The sequence below is a fragment of the Tachyglossus aculeatus genome, chromosome 22, assembly GCF_015852505.1.
Source record: "Tachyglossus aculeatus isolate mTacAcu1 chromosome 22, mTacAcu1.pri, whole genome shotgun sequence".
Classification (NCBI taxonomy): Eukaryota; Metazoa; Chordata; class Mammalia; order Monotremata; family Tachyglossidae; genus Tachyglossus; species Tachyglossus aculeatus.
Window position 1 is genome coordinate 6,887,350 of NC_052087.1, and position 18,022 is coordinate 6,905,371.

The window sequence follows — 18,022 nt, forward strand, 5'->3', positions numbered from 1 at the left end:
ACTCTGCACAGTCCCGGGCAAAAATAATCACTCCCCACCCCCACCACCAACACGCAACACACACACACACACACACACACACACACACACACACACACACACACACGAGCCGTAGCTTGTTTATTAATATCTCCGTAAGATTCAATGGATGCAATGGGGCACTTTTCCAAAGAAGTAGGGAGATGGCTCTCTTTCCTCCCTGCGTTCCTCCCTTCCTGCCATTTTCTCTGGTTTAGTCCATGCCCTAAATGATCATCGGCATTTAATTTAACAGAAGTAATCACCACCCAAATCGGGGGATCGCGGGGAGGGAAGGGGTGAGGGGAGGGGGAGAAAGAGCAGCCCCCCAGAAGACGCTCGGTCCTGTAAGCGGCGGTCGGCATATCGGAATCAGCACTTTTATCGTGCCCGTTTCCGCCTCCGGATCTCTCGATCGTTTTCCCCACTCCTCCAAATCTGCCCAAGGGAAGACAGAGGGAAGGAGAAGGAGAAGGAAGGGAAGGAGACCCAAGCATCCAACTACAGGACCCAGGCCCCTTGAAAAAGTCTCAACGCCATCGCCGCCGCCTCCGTCTCCCACCCCTTCTCTCTCCCCAGGCCCGGGCCTAGTTGGAAAATCGCTCTTACAATCTCAAAATCTGGATTTAAACTCGCCCCTCCGAGCGGGGAAGAGATGTATTTCCGCCCCCTACCGAAACGTAATTAGCTATTAAGATGACGAAGTTTTACCTTTCCGGGACAAAAAAGACAAAGATAAAAACATAAGAAAAAAACAAACCGATCTGTTTTGCCTTCAGACATCCGCAAAGGTCACCGACCATTAAAAAGAAAAAGAATTAACGTCAAAGGCAACCACTGGCAGTCAAGCCGTTCGCTCCCCCTTTAGATTTCCCCTTTTTTTTTGCTTTGTTTTCCCTCGCCCAGAAATATTTCCTTGCAAAACATTGGAGATGGATTGGGGGAGATTAAATGAATTCATTCTATCGTATTTATTGAGGGCTTACTGTGTGCAGAGCGCTGTTGAGAGAACGCAACAGAGTTGACTTTGTTTTTAAACTTTCTACGACTTTAGTGTAGTTCTTCCCGGCCCCAAAGTGAGAGGGTTGGGAGTGGGGGAGCTCTCCCCGCCCCCAGGCCTGTGCCCCCTGCCCACCCCCACCCCCATCCCCATTTTGTCGGCCTCAAAGCGGGTTTTGGTGGAGTTTCCACCCGTTCCGCCCAGCCCAGAGGCAGCAACTTTCTAACTTTGCCGAGGCCCTTTCCTCCGACAGGCCTCGGGGAAGCGCTCGCCCACGTCCCCTTGGAGCCGGACCCGCTGTTGGGTAGGGACCGCTCTACATGTTGCCGACTTGGACTTCCCAAGCGCTTAGTAAAGCGCTCTGCGCACAGTAGGCGCTCAATAAATACGATTGAAGGAATGAGTGAAGGGACCAAACGGGACCGGCCCGGGGCGAACGGGAGGAATCGGTGGAGTTCAGGTGCTTGGGAAAAGCCTCGCAAGAAAAAGACCGGAGCCTTTTTTCCTTCTCTCTCGGATTTAGTTTGGCCCTCAGAATCCCCAGCGGGTGCTGAGGCCTGAAACTTGTGCTCGGGCCTGGAGAGAGGGTGGGCGACCAAGGGGCGACCAAGTGTTTCTGGGCCGCGGAGGACGAGGGGGGAGGCCAAGAACTGACCATCGTCCACCGGACCTGTCCCTTCCTCAGTCTCCCTCGCCTTCTTCTTCCTCCTCCTCCTCCCCCGGAGCTCCTCCCCAGCCAGGGCTGCTTCGGGGAAGGAGGAGGGGGCGGAGGATCCCCTTTATGCCTTTCCCGGGGCTTCTCCTGGGCGATGCACAAAGCGAGCTGCCGCCTTACGGGCCTCCCAGTGTCTCCCTCTCGCTCGCCCGCTCGCCCACCCACTCGCCCCTCGGTGGCCTGACGGAGAAGCCACGGAGGCTGGGACAGGGGTCAGGCGGATTCTCTGCGGCCGGGGGGCCGGAGGACCGGGGGATGGGGGGCCCTGGACCAGAGCCGTTTCCTAGGCGACCCCATCTCCCCCGGCCGGTCCAGAGAGGGCCGCAGAAGCGCGGGGCTAGGAGCCGCTTCCCTGTGGTCGCCCGTTTAGGAGCCCCGGCTTCCTAATCCCAAACCTAATCCTAATCATCTTTTTCTAGAGGACACTGCTTTCACTGAAAGCAGAAAGTTTGAGTTGCTGGATGGAAACTTCCCACAGACATGCTGCTTCAGTATTACAGAAGTTGCGGGGGGTGGAGGGGCGAAAGGAGATGAGGAGAGGGGGAGAGAGGTCCGGGATGCGGGGGAGAAGGCCAGAGAAGCGAGACCTGTCTAAATATTAAAATGAAAATGAAGGCAGTCAGAAGGAAGACGAAACGAATAGACTCACCTTTACGAGGCATCCTGTCTTGTTGTCAAACCTCCTGTCAATAGTTTTTTTTTTCTCTCTCTCTCTCTCTCTCTTTCTCTCCTAAGAGCTCCCAGATTTGAAGTGACGGTGTGTTTTAAAGGAGTTTCCAGCGAAAGAGTTTTCTCCACGTAAGCTGCCGGCTGGGATGCGTGAGAGATTCTCGGATCCCTGGGAAGGCGACAGAGATTGACAATAAAATGGTCTGTCACTGACTGGCGAGTGATGATAGAGCCGGCGTGTGTGTGTGTGTGTGTGTGTGTGTGTGCGTGTGTATATGTGTGTGTATGTGTGAAAGAGAGGGAGACAGAGAGAGAGAGAGGCAGAGAGGGAAAGGAGGGCAGCACACCTATCGTGATTGGTGATGGTGCGAGTGTATTCATGCATGTGTGCCGGCTCTCCGCCTCGCCTGCCCCTGCTCTTCACTGGCCCATTAGCACAGCCTGACCTCTGTCATCATCCTCCAGGAAAACACTTCCTCCTGCGCCTTAACCAGAGCGGGAAATGAGGCCGAGCCACGGTTCGCTTTTCAAATCCACTAATCAGTCCGCAACATGCAAATGTTGGGCTCTCCCCCACACAAAATATTGCTTTATGCAAAGCAGCGCCTGGGCCTCGGGGCTGCCGATTGGATGCGCCCGGCCTCCGCCTGGCGCAATTGGCCCAGACGTTTGAATATGAATACACTTGTTTGCGGCTCCGCCGGTGGGTTTTACTCTTCTCTCGAGCGACCTCCCCCCACTCTCCCTCTCTTCTCTCTTTCCCTCCCTCCCTCCTTTCCTTCTCTCCCTCCCTCTCTTCCTCTCCGCCCCTCTGTCTCCCCTCCCTCTCCCCCTTTCTCTCCATCTCTCCCCCTCCCTGTCTCTCCCTCTCCGTCCCCCCTCTCCCTCTCCTCTCCTCTCCCTCTCTTCCTCTCCGCCCCTCTGTCTCCCCTCCCTCTCCCCCTCTCTCTCCATCTATCTCCCTCCATCTCTCTTCCTCTCCGTCCCCCCCTCCCTCTCCTCTCCCTCCCTCTCTTCCTGTCTGTCCCTCTGTCTCCCCTCCCTCTCTCCCTCTCTCTCCATCTCTCCCCCTCCCTCTCTCACCTTCCCCGTCCCCCTTCTCTCCCTGTCCTCTCTCCCTCCCTCTCATCTCCCTCCTTCCCTAGCCCTCTCTCCTTTTCCCTCTCTCCCTCTTTCTCTCCCTCCTTTTCCTCCCTCCCTCTCCCTCTCTCCTTTTCCCTCTCTCCCTCTTTCTCTCCCTCCTTTTCCTCCCTCCCTCGCCCTCTCTCCTTTTCCCTCTCTCCCTCTTTCTCTCCCTCCTTTTCCTCCCCCCCCCCCACCCTTGACTCCTTCCTTCCTCTGCGCTTCATGGGAGCGGTAGGCCAGTCCCTGAACCTGCAGACCCCCGCCCCCTTCCTCCCCTGGAAAACTTGGACCCGACGGGAAGGGGCTGCTGGGCTGGTGAATCCCTTCCATTCCCCCCACGAAGTCCCGGGCCCAGGACGTTTCCCGGCTCCAGAGCTGCCCGGTCCTTTCCCACGTCTCCCCCGTCTCCCCCTCTCTCCCCGGGGCTGGGGAGGGCGAGCCAGGGGTGGTCGGAAGGGGAGATTGGGGGAGGCAAGGCAACTCTCGAAGCCCACCTGGAGGAGGGGGAAGAGGGTGGCGGCGGAGAGGGAGAGACCATTTGTCATCCCCAGTTGGCGCGCTCACAGTGGAGGTCAGGGCAGAGCAGGGCAGAGCCCCCTCAAGTGCCAAAGTCCCCATGTGGTCGGGGGAGAGGGAGGCCTCTGGGGTCGGTGGGAGATGCCTGCCGCCCACCCCTCCTCCCCCTTCCCCACGTCCGCCCTTCCTCCTCCCCTCCCCCGCACCCTGGGCTGCCTCGGCTCTTTTCTTCTCTGGGAGGCCGAGCCGGGGCTGGAGAGGGCCGAGTAAACAGGCCATTTACTTTGTGTATTGAGGGCTCTTGTGAAAAGCCCTGAAGAGTCCTCACCAACTTCTCCCACGTGCCATTTGTTGACTAAGTGCGGCGGGTTTTTTTCTTTCCAGACACCCGAGAGGAGGGGAAAGGGGATGAGAGGGCAACGAGAAGAGGAGGCGCGGGGGGTGGGCTTCGCCAATGGGAGCCTGGAGGATTCGTGAGAGGGGGCCCGGTGTGTGGGACTGCGCCCACCTGTGTGCCACCGTTGGTGCATCCGTGTGGGAAAGTGCTCCCGTGTTCTTGTGGGCGAATATACGTGAGTGTGTTGGCCGGAACGGTCACTGCAAATATGCATGTCTCTGTGAGTATCAGTGATGTGCGAGAATGCATATTAATATTGTTTGAGTACGTCTGTACTTGTGTATGTACTCTCTGTGAGTATCAGCGTGGCTCAGTGGAAAGAGAACGGGCTTTGGAGTCAGAGGTCATGGGTTCAAATCCCGGCTCCGCCAATTGTCAGCTGTGTGACTTTGGCCAAGTCACTTCACTTCTCTGGGCCTCAGTTACCTCATCTGTAAAATGGGGATGAAGACTGTGAGCTCCCCGTGGGACAACCTGATCACCTTGTAACCTCCCCAGCGCTTAGAACAGTGCTTTGCACATAATAAGCGCTTAATAAATGCCATTATTATTATTATTATTATCAGTGAGGTGTGAGAATGCGTATCGACATCGAGTACGTTTGTATCTGTATATGGGCTAGTAGGTGTGTGAGTGTGTTGATGAGCGTGTTCTTCAGTCATTGTTTGTGTGAGTGCGGGTTAGGGTGGGTAGAAAATGTTTCTCTGGGTATATCGGTGTCAGTTTGGAGTGCACCCGTGACTGAGGAAGTGTAGGTGTCAGTGTGCAAACAGGCATCAATCAACGGGGTGTTAGAGTGGGCACCTGTGCTTCCCCTGGGGGAGCGGGGTATGTGTGTGGTGTGTGAGTGTGACTTTTAGACTGTGAGCCCACGGTTGGGTAGGGACTGTCTCTATATGTTGCCAATTTGTACTTCCCAAGCGCTTAGTACAGTGCTCTGCACGTAGTAAGCGCTCAATAAATATGATTGATTGATTGATTGATTGATTGTGAGTGTGTGTATCTCTGATTGTTTGGCTACGCGCAGCTCCGGTCCTTGACGGCACCCCTTCAGCGGCTGCCAGCTAAACCCGGGAGTAAAGTAAGTAAATGACTTTTCTGTTCTGACCACACACCAGAAGTCATTTTGTTGAATGCCGGACGATTAGGACACACCTCAGTACACTCCAAAGCAACCCCTCCGAGCCGGCATTTAAGGTGACACGGGAGAGTCGGCCTCGGCCCCGGCCCTGGTCCGGCCGGAGAGTTGGAGCCCTTTCAGTTCCCAAAAGCCGGGGAGCTGGGGGGTGGGGGGTCGTTGGAGCAAGGGTCGGGGGGCTGGGATGAGAGGAGGGGGGGTTTGAGGCCCCTTGGGGTTAGGGAGGAGGGAAGTAGAAGTAGATGAAGCCATCGCCGAGTACACTTGACTTCTCTTGACATGTGATAAGTGCTAAAAGTCAAAACTCATCAATAAAGTCCCCGGGCCCTGAATGCGCCCTGACAGGACGGGACAATGGGGAGACAAACGAGGCCGCCGGGGATGGCCGGAGTCTGGGGGGCCTGGGAGAGAGGAGCCAGGGCCTTCAGTGACTAATCCGGCCCAGTCCGGCTCAGGTCCTGCGGCGTGGAGGGACCGAGGCCTAGCCCCAGGGAGCAGAGAGAGACACGTTTCTCTGGTCTTTGGGGGGCACGGGGGAGGGGAAGGGGGGCAGATCGAGGGGTCCGGAGCCCGGGGAGAGGCTTGGGGGACGGTCTGTGGTCCAAGCTGCCCGACCTGCCCGGGGATGCGCTCCTGAACCCAGCCTGCGCCCCGTCCCCGCATCCTGGAGGTAATAATAATAATAATAACGATGGCATTTATTAAGCGCTTACTATGTGCAAAGCACTGTTCTAAGCGCTGGGGAGGTTACGAGGAGACCAGGTTGTCCCACGGGGGGCTCACAGTCTAAATCCCCATATTACAGATTAGGGAACTGAGGCCCAGAGAAGTGAAGTGGTTTGCCCAAAGTCACACAGCTGACAATTGGCGGAGCCGGGATTCGAACCCCTGACCTCTGACTCCGAAGCCCGTGATCTTTCCCCTGAGCCACGCTGCCTCCCCGTAAGGTAGAGAGGCCAGGCCTCACCGGGGTTTTGTAGAATCGCGAATTTCGGCGGATGCAGGGAGTGAAGAGCCAGGGAATTGGTTCGGTGTGGAGGAGGGAGGAGGAAGGAGGAGGAGGGAGGAGGAGGGAGGAGCAGCGGGTCGCCCTGCCCTTACTTCTCTCTCTCTTCCTACCTCCCTCTATCCTTCCGTCGCTTTGAGTTTTATTTTATCTCCTCCCTTTCATCGAACGACCATTGAAGGCGAGTGGATTCTCTTCTAGCGCTAAAACGGAAAAAAAGCAGAAAGCCCCATGAAACCCCCAACAAGTTAGTCGGCTCTTCAGGCGAAGATCATTTTTACAACCTCGCAATTTGCCATCCCCTGGATTAGCACCTTTCTAGACACCGAGAGAGGCAGCGATAATCTTGTTGCTATTTTCCCCCAGGGCACCGAGGTCTTTGTATACCCTCTCCAACTCCCGCCCACCACCTCCGCCTCACTCTTCATCCCCCCCCCCAAGAAAAAGTTTTAACAAAACAAAAAAAAAATCAGAAGAGGAGGGAAACGTCAATAAGTCTGACGTCATGGGGGGGGGTCCTGAGAGAGGAGGAAGGCAGGACAGGGAGAGAGAAAGCCACAAAAGAGGTTGGTTACTTCTCCCTCTTACTTATCCGGATTTGGGGGAGCGGAGCCTCAGAGGGAAGAAAGGGAGTGAAGGGGAAAGGGAGGGAGGGAGCGACGCGACTGGAGTGGGTGAATGGGTCAAAAAAAAAAAAGAGAAATGGGGGAAGAGGAAAGTGTGGCCGGAGCGTGTGTGTGCGGGAGAGAGGGAGACAGAACGGAGGCAGAGAAAAGTGAGATAAACGGGGACGGAGACAATCAGAAAGAGGGACAGCCCCCTCTGGCAGGAGCCTCGCCTGTCCTTAATGACTCACTTGCCTCTCGGCCTCTCCCCGAGGTCGGACCACCTGCCCACCCCCCTCCCCCGGCCACCTACTTGCTCCCAAGTGCAAGTAGGGGAGAGGAGGGGGGCAGGGGGGAGGGTGGGAAGGATTCTTTCTGCAAAGTTGAGGCCCAACTCTCCGACGCCATTTTAACTGCTGTTTCCACCGACCCCGGGGCCTGGGGGCTTCTCCCGGCTTCTCCCCGCGCCCCCCACCCCCTAGTGTCCGAGAGATCGGGGTCCTCTTTTACACCCCCCACCCCCAGCCCGGCCAGAAAGCCTAGCGGCTGCATCTTCCAAGTTCCCTCTCCCCCTCTTGTCCTCCCTTTCTCTTTTCATGGCACTTTGGGAGCCGCCTGGAATGGAGGGGAGGGGGGGAGATTGGGGCGATCGGAATTTGGGGGGAGGTGGGGCTCTAACAGGAGGGGGAAATCCCACCAACTATCCCCCCGCCCAGTTTCTCCGTTAGCCTCTCCTGGGGGCTGGGGGGAGGGAGCTGCCGACTGAATGATCAAGCTGATTTCTTTTTTCCTTTTCTTGGAAGCTGCCCCGGAGGACGGAGACCCGGGAGGAGAAGGTCCCCGCTGCATGTGGAGCCAGGACTCCCTCGGGCCCAGCTCCCGCAGGAGGAAGGCGCCCACTCCCACCAGGGCAGCCCGGGGGTCGAGGCCTGGAAAGTCAGAACTGCGCCCAGGTGCCACATCTCCGCCTGGGAGGGGAGCCTCGAGAAGTATCCAACACTATCGAAAAGACAAAGCAGGAGTAGCCAGCCGTCCATTCCCACGACAGGGCAGCCCATCAATCAATCAATCCATCAGTCGCGGGTATTTCGCCAGCGCCGACCCAGTGCGGAACGTTGTGCTAAGCACTCGTCTCTCGGGTCCCCACCAGGCCATCCGTCTTGGGACGAATTGCCACCTTCTTGCGCACGAAGTGCCTTTCCGTGAGCCCACTGTTGGGTAGGGACTGTCTCTATGTGTTGCCAATTTGTACTTCCCAAGCGCTTAGTACAGTGCTCTGCACATAGTAAGCGCTCAATAAATACGATTGATTGATTGATTGATTTCCGTCTTGCCAGGCCAGTACCCGGATCTGGCGGCTCCCCCAGCCCCAGGGGGGTCTCCCCTCCTTCCCCTCCCCGGGCGGAGAACCCCCTCCTCCTTCAAGCCCCGGGGGCCACATACCATTATTATTATTGTTATTATTATTATTCGCCTCCCCGGGACGCTGAGCGGATCCTCTTTCAAGCCAGGGACTGGAAGTTTGGATAATAATAATAATGTTGGTGTTTGTTAAGCGCTTACTATGTGCCAAGCACTGTTCTAAGCGCCAGGATCCAGTGCGGGGAGAAACCTCCTTCTATTCCCGTCCCCCGAGGCCGACTCTGGAAAATCCCCGCACACACTCCCAACCAGCCAGTCCTCTTTCGGATGTTGCAGAAAATCCGAGGTGCGGGGCGGGCCTGCTTTCACGTGGGAAGGGACTCCTGGGCGGGGGGCTTCTGGTGGGAGTCCGGAGTGAGGGTGGGAGTGGAGGGGGCGGGGAATCCCTGCGGGCTTCCCAGGGGCGAGCAGAGAGAGGAGCGTCGAAGCACACCTGGGGGGCTTTTTCCAGTCTTGACTAAGGCAGAGCTCTCCAGGCCCTGGACGAGTTCATCCGCCGGTTCATCCCGGGAAGTGGGAAAATCGAGGCGGCCAGCGACCCCTGACCCTGGTGGAGCCCTGTCACTTATCCGATTGGGAAGCCCCCTCCCCTCTCAGTTAGGCCCCGTCCCGCGCTTTTCCCCCTCTGCGGTTTAGGCTCAGCGTGGCTCCGTGGAAAGAGCCCGGGCTTTGGAGTCAGAGGTCGTGGGTTCAAATCCCGACTCCGCCAACTGTCAGCTGGGTGACTTTGGACGAGTCACTTCTCTGGGCCTCAGTTCCCTCATCTGTAAAAATGGGGATTACCACGGGACAACCTCATCACCTTGTAACCTCCCCAGCGCTTAGAACAGTGCTTTGCACATAGTGAGCGCTCAACAAATACCATTATTATTATTATTTAGGAGCGAGAGTCCAGACCCTGGCCATTCTGGGAACGGGGGAAAGACGGGAGGAGGGCAAAGGAGGCTGCCAGGTAACTCAGAGGATCTTGTCTTTGGCCCAGTAGGGGCTCTTAGGTTTCAGAACCCAAGGCGGGAGAGAGAACCGTCTGGGGATCTCGGGAGGGAGAGAGGGTGAGGGGTGTGGAGGGCGGTTTTACTGCAAGAGGAAAATGGAAAATAAAGACAGGAGAGGCCACCGCGGAGAGTTGTCAACGTTCATTGTTCAATCGCCCCAAGGATGAATCGGTTAAGTCATCATCGTCGTCATCATCATCATCATCATCATTACCATCATGATTATGATTATTTAAAGGGACCGCTTCCAGGGGGGGTGGGGAGAGGACGGGCCTGGGACCTCGAGTTAAGTTTGCGCTGGGTCAGCACGGCCTGCTCAGTCCCTCCGCTCCGCCTCTAAAGCCCTCGGGGTTTCCGGGCCCCTTTTCTTTCTTAAACGAACGAACAAACAAACAAAAAGCAGCGCCAACTCCAAACCGAAATCCCGGCCGCGCTAACCCACGCGGCAAAAACCCCTGGGCAGCAGGGTTTGCAGCTCCGGGCCCGGATCCCCTGCGAGCCAGGGAGCTGGCCCTCTCTCCGGTCAGGGGTAATTACGTCCCAGCTTTTTCTCGCCGTGACAGCCGAATAAGCACAATCTCCAATAAACATCTCTAATGAGGGAGGAGGCCCCGTGATGGATGAGGTTTGATTTATTGCCGGAGGAGAAGGCCCGGGGCCCTGGGACGGGAACAAGCGACTGCGGGGGCCAGGTAAGCGGCTCTCCAGGGTCTCCCGTTTTCTGGCTTTTTCTCTTTTTTCGGTTTTCAGGGAAAGGAGCGAGGGGCGGTGGGGTCCTCTGCTCCCTCCCTCTCTATGTCAATCAATCGTATTTATTGAGCGCTCACTGTGTGCGGAACACTGGACTAAGCGCTTGGGAAGTCCAAGTTGGCAACCTATAGAGACAGGCCCTACCCAACAGTGGGCTCACAGTCTAAAAGTCTCTATAGGTCGCCGAATTGTACTTTCCAAGCGCTTAGTCCAGTGCTCTGCACACAGTAAGCGCTCAATAAATACGATTGAATGAATCTCCGGGGTCTTGGGTTTCCCGGATTTGTGCGTCCCCCGCTTTCGCCAACGGAGCTAAGGGGCGGAAAGTCCTGCTCCCGCCCGGCCCCCGGATTCCCGGGTCCGGGTAACTCGAAGCCCCCGTTCTACCTCAGTGCAAATCGCTAATTATTAGGTCTTCCTCGGCAAGGCTCAAATCACACCGTGTGAGGATTTAGCCCGCTCCCCAGCTATGCGGGGCCGCATTTTTTCAGCCCGAGGCGAGCCCCTGAGGACCGCGAGCCCGTTGTGGGGTAGGGACCCTCTCTATATGTTGCCGATTTGTACTTCCCAAGCGCTTAGTCCAGTGCTTTGCACGCAGTAAGAGCTCAATAAATACGTTGGAATGAATGAATGACCGAGCCAGCGGGCACCCCAACTGTCTCTCCTAGCTCTCGCCCCCTCCTCTGCCCCTGCTCCCTGCCCCGGCCAGGCGGGCCTGTCCTGGCCTGCTGCTGCTGCTGCTCCCCCCACACCTGTTGCAGGGGAAGAGGAGGGTTGGGGGGACTGGGGGGGGGGGTTGGGGAGGGGGGCCTGGGGCTGGAGGGGCCGGGGGGCGACCCGGGCCTAGGATCTGCCGGGCCGAACCTCCTCCTCCCCCCCCGAGAAAGCAGCTCCCAAACCTAGAACACCGAGAGCAGCTGGGCTCAAGCCCCCTTCCAGCGGGGTTCATCAGCCAGACCCTCGGCCCCTCCAGGGGGTTCAGCCCGACCCCCTAAAAGATCTTTTAGACTGTGAGCCCACTGTTGGGTAGGGACTGTCTCTATAGGTTGCCAATTTGTACTTCCCAAGCGCTTAGTACAGTGCTCTGCACACAGTAAGCGCTCAATAAATACGATTGATGATGATGATGATGATGACCCCCGACCCCTCCAGGGGGGTTCACCAGCCAGACCCCCGGCCCCTCCAGGGGAGTTCACCAGCCAGACCCTCGGCCCCTCCAGGGGCGGTTCAGACCGACCCCCGACCCCTCCAGCGGGGGTTCACCAGGCAGACCCCCGGCCCCTACAGGGGGTTCAGCCCGACCCCCGGCCCCTCCAGAGGGGGATCACCAGCCAGATTCCAGCCCCCTTCAGGGGGTTCAGCCTGATCCCCGCCCCCTCCAGAGGGGGATCACCAGCCAGATTCCAGCCCCCTTCAGGGGGTTCAGCCTGATCCCCGCCCCCTCCAGAGGGGGATCACCAGCTAGACTCCCGCCCCCTCCAGGGGGATTCAACAGCCAGACCACCATCCCCTCCAGGGGGTTCAGCCAGACCCCCGCTCCCTCCCCATCCAGAGAAGCCCACACGCCATTCTGCCAGCGCTTCCAACTTTTCCCTGGGACGGTTTGTACTGTCCCGAGCGCTTAGTCCAGTGCTCTGCACACAGTAAGCGCTTAGTAAATACGATCGAATGAATGGATGGATGAGCCCAGCGGCCCCGACTAGCGGCGCCGGCCCAACCCCTAGGGCACGGGTGCCTCCGAGGGAAGCACGTTTATCCCAGCCTGGAGGCTCGCCCTCCCGCCCTCCCATCCGTCCCGTTCGCGGCAGCCGAGCGGTGCCCGGAGGAGGAGGAGGAGGAGGAGGAAGAAGAGGAAGAGGAGGAGGAGGAGGAGGAGGAAGAAGAGGAAGAGGAGGAGGGGGAAGAAGAGGAGAAGGAGGAGAAGGAGGAAGAAGAAGAGGAGAAGGAGGAGGAGGAGGAGAAGGAAGAGGAGATGGAGGAGGAGAAAGAGATGGAGGAGGAAGAGGAGGAGGAAGAAGTGGAGGAGGAGGAGGAGGAGGAAGAAGAGGAGGAAGAGGAGGGAGAAGAGGAGGAGGAGGAGGAAGAGGAGGTGGAGGAGGAGGAAGAGAAGAAGGAGGAAGAGGAGGAGGAAGAAGTGGAGGAGGAGGAGAAGGAGGAAGAGGAGAGAGAAGAGGAGGAGGAGGAGGTGGAGGAGGAAGAAGAAGGGGGAAGAGGAGGGAGAAGAGGAGGAAGAGGAGAGAGAAGAGGAGGAGGAGGAAGAGGAGGAAGAAGAGGTGGAGGAGGAGGAAGAGGAGGAGGAAGAAGTGGAGGAGGGGGAGGAGGAGGAAGAGGAGGAAAAGGAGGGAGAAGAGGAGGAGGAGGAGGAGGAGGAAGAGAAGAAAGAGGAGGAGGGGAGGAGGGGAGGAGGAAGAGGAGGAGGAGGAGGAAGAACAGGAGGAGGAGGAAGAGGAGGAAGAGAAGAAGGAGGAGGAGGAGGAAGAGAAGGAAGAGGAGGAGGAGGAGGCGGCGGCTGTTACCTGGTGGAGGGCGTAAGGCAGGAGTCCCTGGCGCGGGTGCCCCCGAGTGAGTCAGCAGGCGGGCGGGATGCAGCCAGGACCTGGCGCCCAGTTTAAATGTCCCCGACAATCCCGAGGTGGGTCCGCTCGCCTCTAACTTTGCCTTAATAGCCCAGGCCAGCGCCGCCCTCATTGGCTGGGCCGCCCCGCTGACGTCACGGGGGCCCGGGCTCAGCCCTCCTCCAGGCAGCCCCCTCTCGGATCCCGGGAGGCCGGGCCTCTCCGGGATTGGGAGGCCGCGACCCCCACGCCCACCCTGAGCCCCCCGGGACTCTCGGCCGGCTCCACCCGGGGCCTCCGGACCGAGCCCGGGACCTGCCGTCTGTTCCCGAACATAATAATCATGCTGATATTTGTGAAGCGCTTACTAATAATAATGGCTTACTATGTGCAAAGCACTGTTCTAAGCGCTGGGGAGGATACAAGGTGATCAGGTTGTCCCACTTGGGGCTCACAGTCTTCATCCCCATTTTACAGATGAGGTAACTGAGGCCCAGAGAAGTGAAGTGACTTGCCCAAAGTCACACAGCTGACAACTGGCGAAGCCGGGATTTGAACCCAGGACCTCTGACTCCAAAGCCCGGGCTCTTTCCAATGAGCCACGCTGCTTACTAGGTGCCAAGCACTGTTCTAAACACTAGGGTAGATACCAGGTCATCAGGTTGTTCCGCACGGGGCTCACAGTCTTCACCCCCATTTTACAGATGAGGGGACTGAGGCCCGGAGAAGCGAGGTGACCGGCCCGAGGTCGCACGGCTGACAGTGGATAGTAATAATGGTATTTGTTAAGCGCTTACTATGTGCAAAGTACTGTTCTAAGCGCTGGGGAGCTACAAGATGATCAGGTTGTCCCACGCGGGGCTCACGATCTTAATCCCCGTTTTACAGATGAGGTAGCTGAGGCCCAGAGAAGTTAAGTGACTGGCCCAAGGTCACACAGCCGATAAGTGGCAGAGCCGGGGTTAGAACCCACGACCTCTGACTCCCAAGCCCAAAGCCACGCCGACGACAGCACACGAGTCGGAGGTCCTGGTTGAGGAACCAAGGCGGAGGAATAAGAGAAACGATTGAGGTCCCTCACCTGGGCCTAGGCCCAGCCCGGGCCTGCCGCCTTTCCTTCCCTTTGGCGCTCCTGGGATGCTCGGGGAGCAGGGCAAGAGGAAAAAAAAAAGAGGAGGAGGAAGAGGATGGAGGAAGAGGGGGAGAGGAGAATGGGTGGGAAGGGGAAGAGGAGGAGGAAGAGAGGGAGAGGAGAATGGGTGGGAAGGGGAAGAGGAGGAGGAAGACAAGGAGGAGAAGGAGGGGAGGAAATGGAGGAGGAGGAAGAAGAGGGAAGGGAGAAAGAAAGGGAAAGAGAAAAAGAGAGGGAAGGAGAAAGGGGGGAAGGGAACAAAAGAAGAAGACAGAAAGACAGGGAGGAAGAGAAGGAGGAAGGGAGGAGAGAAGGGAGAAAGGAAGGGAAAGAGAAAAAGAGAGAGGGAAGGAGAAAGGGGGGAAGGGAACAAAAGAAGAAGACAGAAAGACAGGGAGGAAGAGAAGGAGGAAGGGAGGAGAGAAGGGAGAAAGGAAGGGAAAGAGAAAAAGAGAGAGGGAAGGAGAAAGGGGGGAAGGGAACAAAAGAAGAAGACAGAAAGACAGGGAGGAAGAGAAGGAGGAAGGGAGGAGAGAAGGGAGAAAGGAAGGGAAAGAGAAAGAGAGAGAGGGAAGGAGAAATGGGAGAAAGGAGAAAGAAGACAGAAAGACAGGAAGGAAGGGAGGAGAGAAGGGGGGAAGGAAGGGAAAGAAAAAAGAGAGGGAAGGAGAAATGGGAGAAAGGAGAAAGAAGACAGAAAGACAGGGAGGAAGGGAGGAGAGAAGGGAGGAAGGAAGGGAAAAAAAAAGAGAGAGGGAAGGAGAAATGGGAGAACGGAGGAAGAAGACAGAAAGACAGGGAGGAAGAGAAGGAGGAAAGGAAGAAGGAAGGGAGGGAAGGAAAGAAGAGGGAAATCAGCTTCTGTTCGAGGCGGCCCCTAGGCCCCGGCTCCCAACCAAGTCAGCCACGCGGGCCAGGCCGCTCCGAGAGCAGGGGTGGAAATCCACGGTCGTCGGCGCTTCTCCCGGGGTGTGTGCTGGAAGACTGCTCCGGGGGGAAATCCTTGAATTCGTCCGGGGATGGGGGGTGGACTAGAAGCCGCCAGGACACCTCCCTGTCAACCTGGCCTTTCCAAGGCAGGCTGCGGGGAAATGGACGCGGGAAACCTCGTCCACGGGCACGCAACGGCATTATACACGTACACGCACCCAGTAACCCACACCAACATATTCACACGCACACCCACACCCTCGGTACCCACGCACACACTCGCCCATGCCCATTAGAGAAGCACTAGAGAAGCAGCGTGGCTCAGCGGAAAAAGCACGGAGTCTGAGGTCATGGATTCAAATCCAGGCTCCTCCAACTGTCAGCTGTGTGACTTTGGGCAAGTCACTTAACTTCTCTGGGCCTCGGTTAGCTCATCTGTAAAATGGGGATTAAGACTGTGAGCCCCCCGTGGGACAACCTGATCACCTTGTAACCTCCCTAGCGCTTAGAATAGTGCTTTGCACATAGTAAGCGTTTAACAAATACCATTATTATTATTATTATTAACACACACAGACACGTGCACTGCTCACATGTCCCTCCACACTCCCACACATAAACCCAAACTCACGAACACCCAACCGGAGAGAGGTGCACCCCTGTTCGCATCCACTCTCACCTACACCCCCAGGCAAACTCACCCGCGCCAACACCCACCCACATGGAAACGGGAGGCAAAGTGGCAACACAAGGGGGTGGGAAGGGGCAAAGTCCAACACGGAGTCAAAATCAGTCTCCGGAACCAGGCCTCCCGCCTCCGCTCCGGCCTCGGATTTTGTCACGATTAACTTCTGGCCGGGCGTGGGGGCCCGGGGCCTGGGGGTCGGCTGAATCGGAGAGGGTGGGAAGGGATGGGTTGCCACACTTGAGGGCGGGGAAGCCCCCTCCTCCTGCATCCTGGGAAGGGGGCGGGATTGGGGCCCAGAGATCCTTTCTCTCCCCTCGGGAGACTCAGCCATCCCTGGATGGGGAGGATCAGGGAGGGTCCCGAGGCTCCGACCTGCGGCTGAGGTGGTCAGTGGGGACCCAGCAGGGACCACCCTGCCGGGCCCCTGACCCCCGGCCCCCCCTCCCCCCCGACCCAGATTCCCCCCTGGAGGGCTCGGCTGTGGGGCCTCCCTCCCCCTATTGCCCCTCCACCTTCGCCCACGGTCGTGCGGGGTCTTCCCCAGGCCTCGGCCGTCCCTCGCTTCTCTCTGGGGGAGCCAGTTCCCCCGCCGACCCCTTTTCCTTTCCCCTTCCCCTTTCCCTCCTTCCCTCCTCTCCCTCATTTCCCTTTCCCTCTGTGCCTTTCCCCTTTCATCCTTTCCCCTTCAATCGCTGTCTCCTCTCTCTTTCCCCTTTCCTTCCTCCGTCTTTGGCCCCTGCACCCGTTCTGCCCATTTCCTTCCTCCCCCTCTCTCCTCCCTCTCTACCCGTCTATCTCCCCCCCTCTGCTCCATCCCCCTGTTTCCCCCTTTTCTTTCTCCCTCTCTGCCCCCTTCCTTCCTCCCCTTTGTCCCTCCCTCTCTCTGTCTCCCTCTCTCCGCTTCCTTTATTCTTGCCTCTGTCCCCTTCTCCCTAACCCCCTTCTCCCTCCCTGTATGTGCTCCCCCACTCTTCCTGTCCACCCTCCCCCTCTCTGTGTCCCCTCCTCTTCTCTTTGTCCCAGAAGATCAATGGTACCTACTGAACGCCTACTCTGTGCAGAGGCTATACTAAGCGATTAGGGCGTAGACCCGGAGTAGAAGGGACGGTCTTTTCCTTTCTTTATCCCCGCCTTCCCCTCTCTGCCCCCTGTCCTTCTATCAAACTCTTTCCCTGCTCCCCCTTCAACTCCCCCTCCTCTCGTTGTCTCTTTCCCCTCCGTTTTGCTCCTCCCTTCCTCCTCCTTTTGCTTCTCCTCCTCTTCCTCCTCCTCCTCCTTTTCCTCCTCCTCCTCTTCCTTCTCCTCCTCCTCCTCCTCCTCCTTCTCTTCTTCCTCTCCTCCTTCTCCTCCTCCTCCTCCTCCTCCTCCTCCATCTCTTCCTCCCCCCCCCCCCCATCTCTGGGTTGCTGGGCCGGAGGCACTAAGGTGTTTCTTGGCTCACTGGGAGTCGAGGCCATTAAGGGACCGCGGATCCCTGCAACCCAGCAGGGTGCTCGAACGACTCGTTGGAAACGCCACGGCCCCCGCTGGCTTATCTGCCTGTCAACAGACTTAGGCCCTCGGCCCAGCCCGACCGCCACTCAGCCGGACCCAAAAGGGGAAATCGAGTCAGGGGGCCTGTCGGGCTGAGCCCGGGAAGCCGGGAATGGACATTTGAGGGCCGAGGGGAGGAAGGATGTGATCTTTTCTGTCCCCACTACAGCCCCCGTCCCCTCCCCCCTCCTCCTTGGCCGCCCTTAGAACCCAGGGTTGTCCCAGACCCAACAACCCTCCAGCACCAGGGTAATAATGAGCTTTAATTCTCTACCCAAGCAGAAGTTGCGCACTAGTAAGCAACACATCCAACCCTCTGTTTACCGCGGCCGAGAGCAGGCAGCCCAGTCCCGGGATGAGCCGCGGAGACCCTTCCTTCCCCCCCAAATCCGGGCTTGGGGGGGCTGGAGGGCTGGAGGAGGGGCAGAAAGGAGGGAGGATTAGAGGGATCCGGTGCGTTGCCACGGGAGCATGGCTGGGTTGGAAGGCAAGAGGTAGCTTCCATCTGTGTCCTTGTCCAAGGTACGTTTTTTTTTGGATTTGTTCTGGGTTTCAGTCCCTGATGCAAACAGGGACGGTCCGGCCGTCGGGCCGGGACCCCCAGGCTCACACCTCCCACCGAGGGGCAGGCCCACGCTTGGTTTTGCCCCAGAGCCGGGGATCGAAACTCCGACGTGTGAGTCCTATCATTTGGATCCCCACCCCATCCCTCCACTCCCGGATTCCCACCTTATTTCATTCGTCTGATGATGGGGTCTCCGTTTTAATATCCGACTATTTTAAAAAAAATAATCAATCGCTCGGAGGCAGCTGCTGATTTCTAAAGTG

At 57.8% G+C, this 18,022-nt stretch overlaps 1 protein-coding gene across 8 annotated transcripts in view; it reads right to left on the reverse strand.

Annotated features, from left to right (window-relative positions):
- PAX6 (paired box 6) overlaps window positions 1-12,940 on the reverse strand; it is a 37,780-nt gene extending 24,840 nt beyond the window's left edge. For 6 of the 8 annotated variants that reach the window (XM_038764667.1, XM_038764666.1, XM_038764665.1 and 3 more), the window contains exons 1-2: window positions 12,873-12,940; window positions 2,383-2,571 (exon numbers count right to left, since the gene is read on the reverse strand). The gene's annotated coding sequence lies outside the window, so the exon portion shown is untranslated. Of the gene's footprint in view, window positions 1-2,382; window positions 2,572-2,749; window positions 2,880-6,697; window positions 6,721-12,872 lie in introns of those variants that run through there. The other 2 variants (XM_038764662.1, XM_038764661.1) reach the window with 2 other exon arrangements.
- Window positions 12,941-18,022: the final 5,082 nt, after the last annotated feature.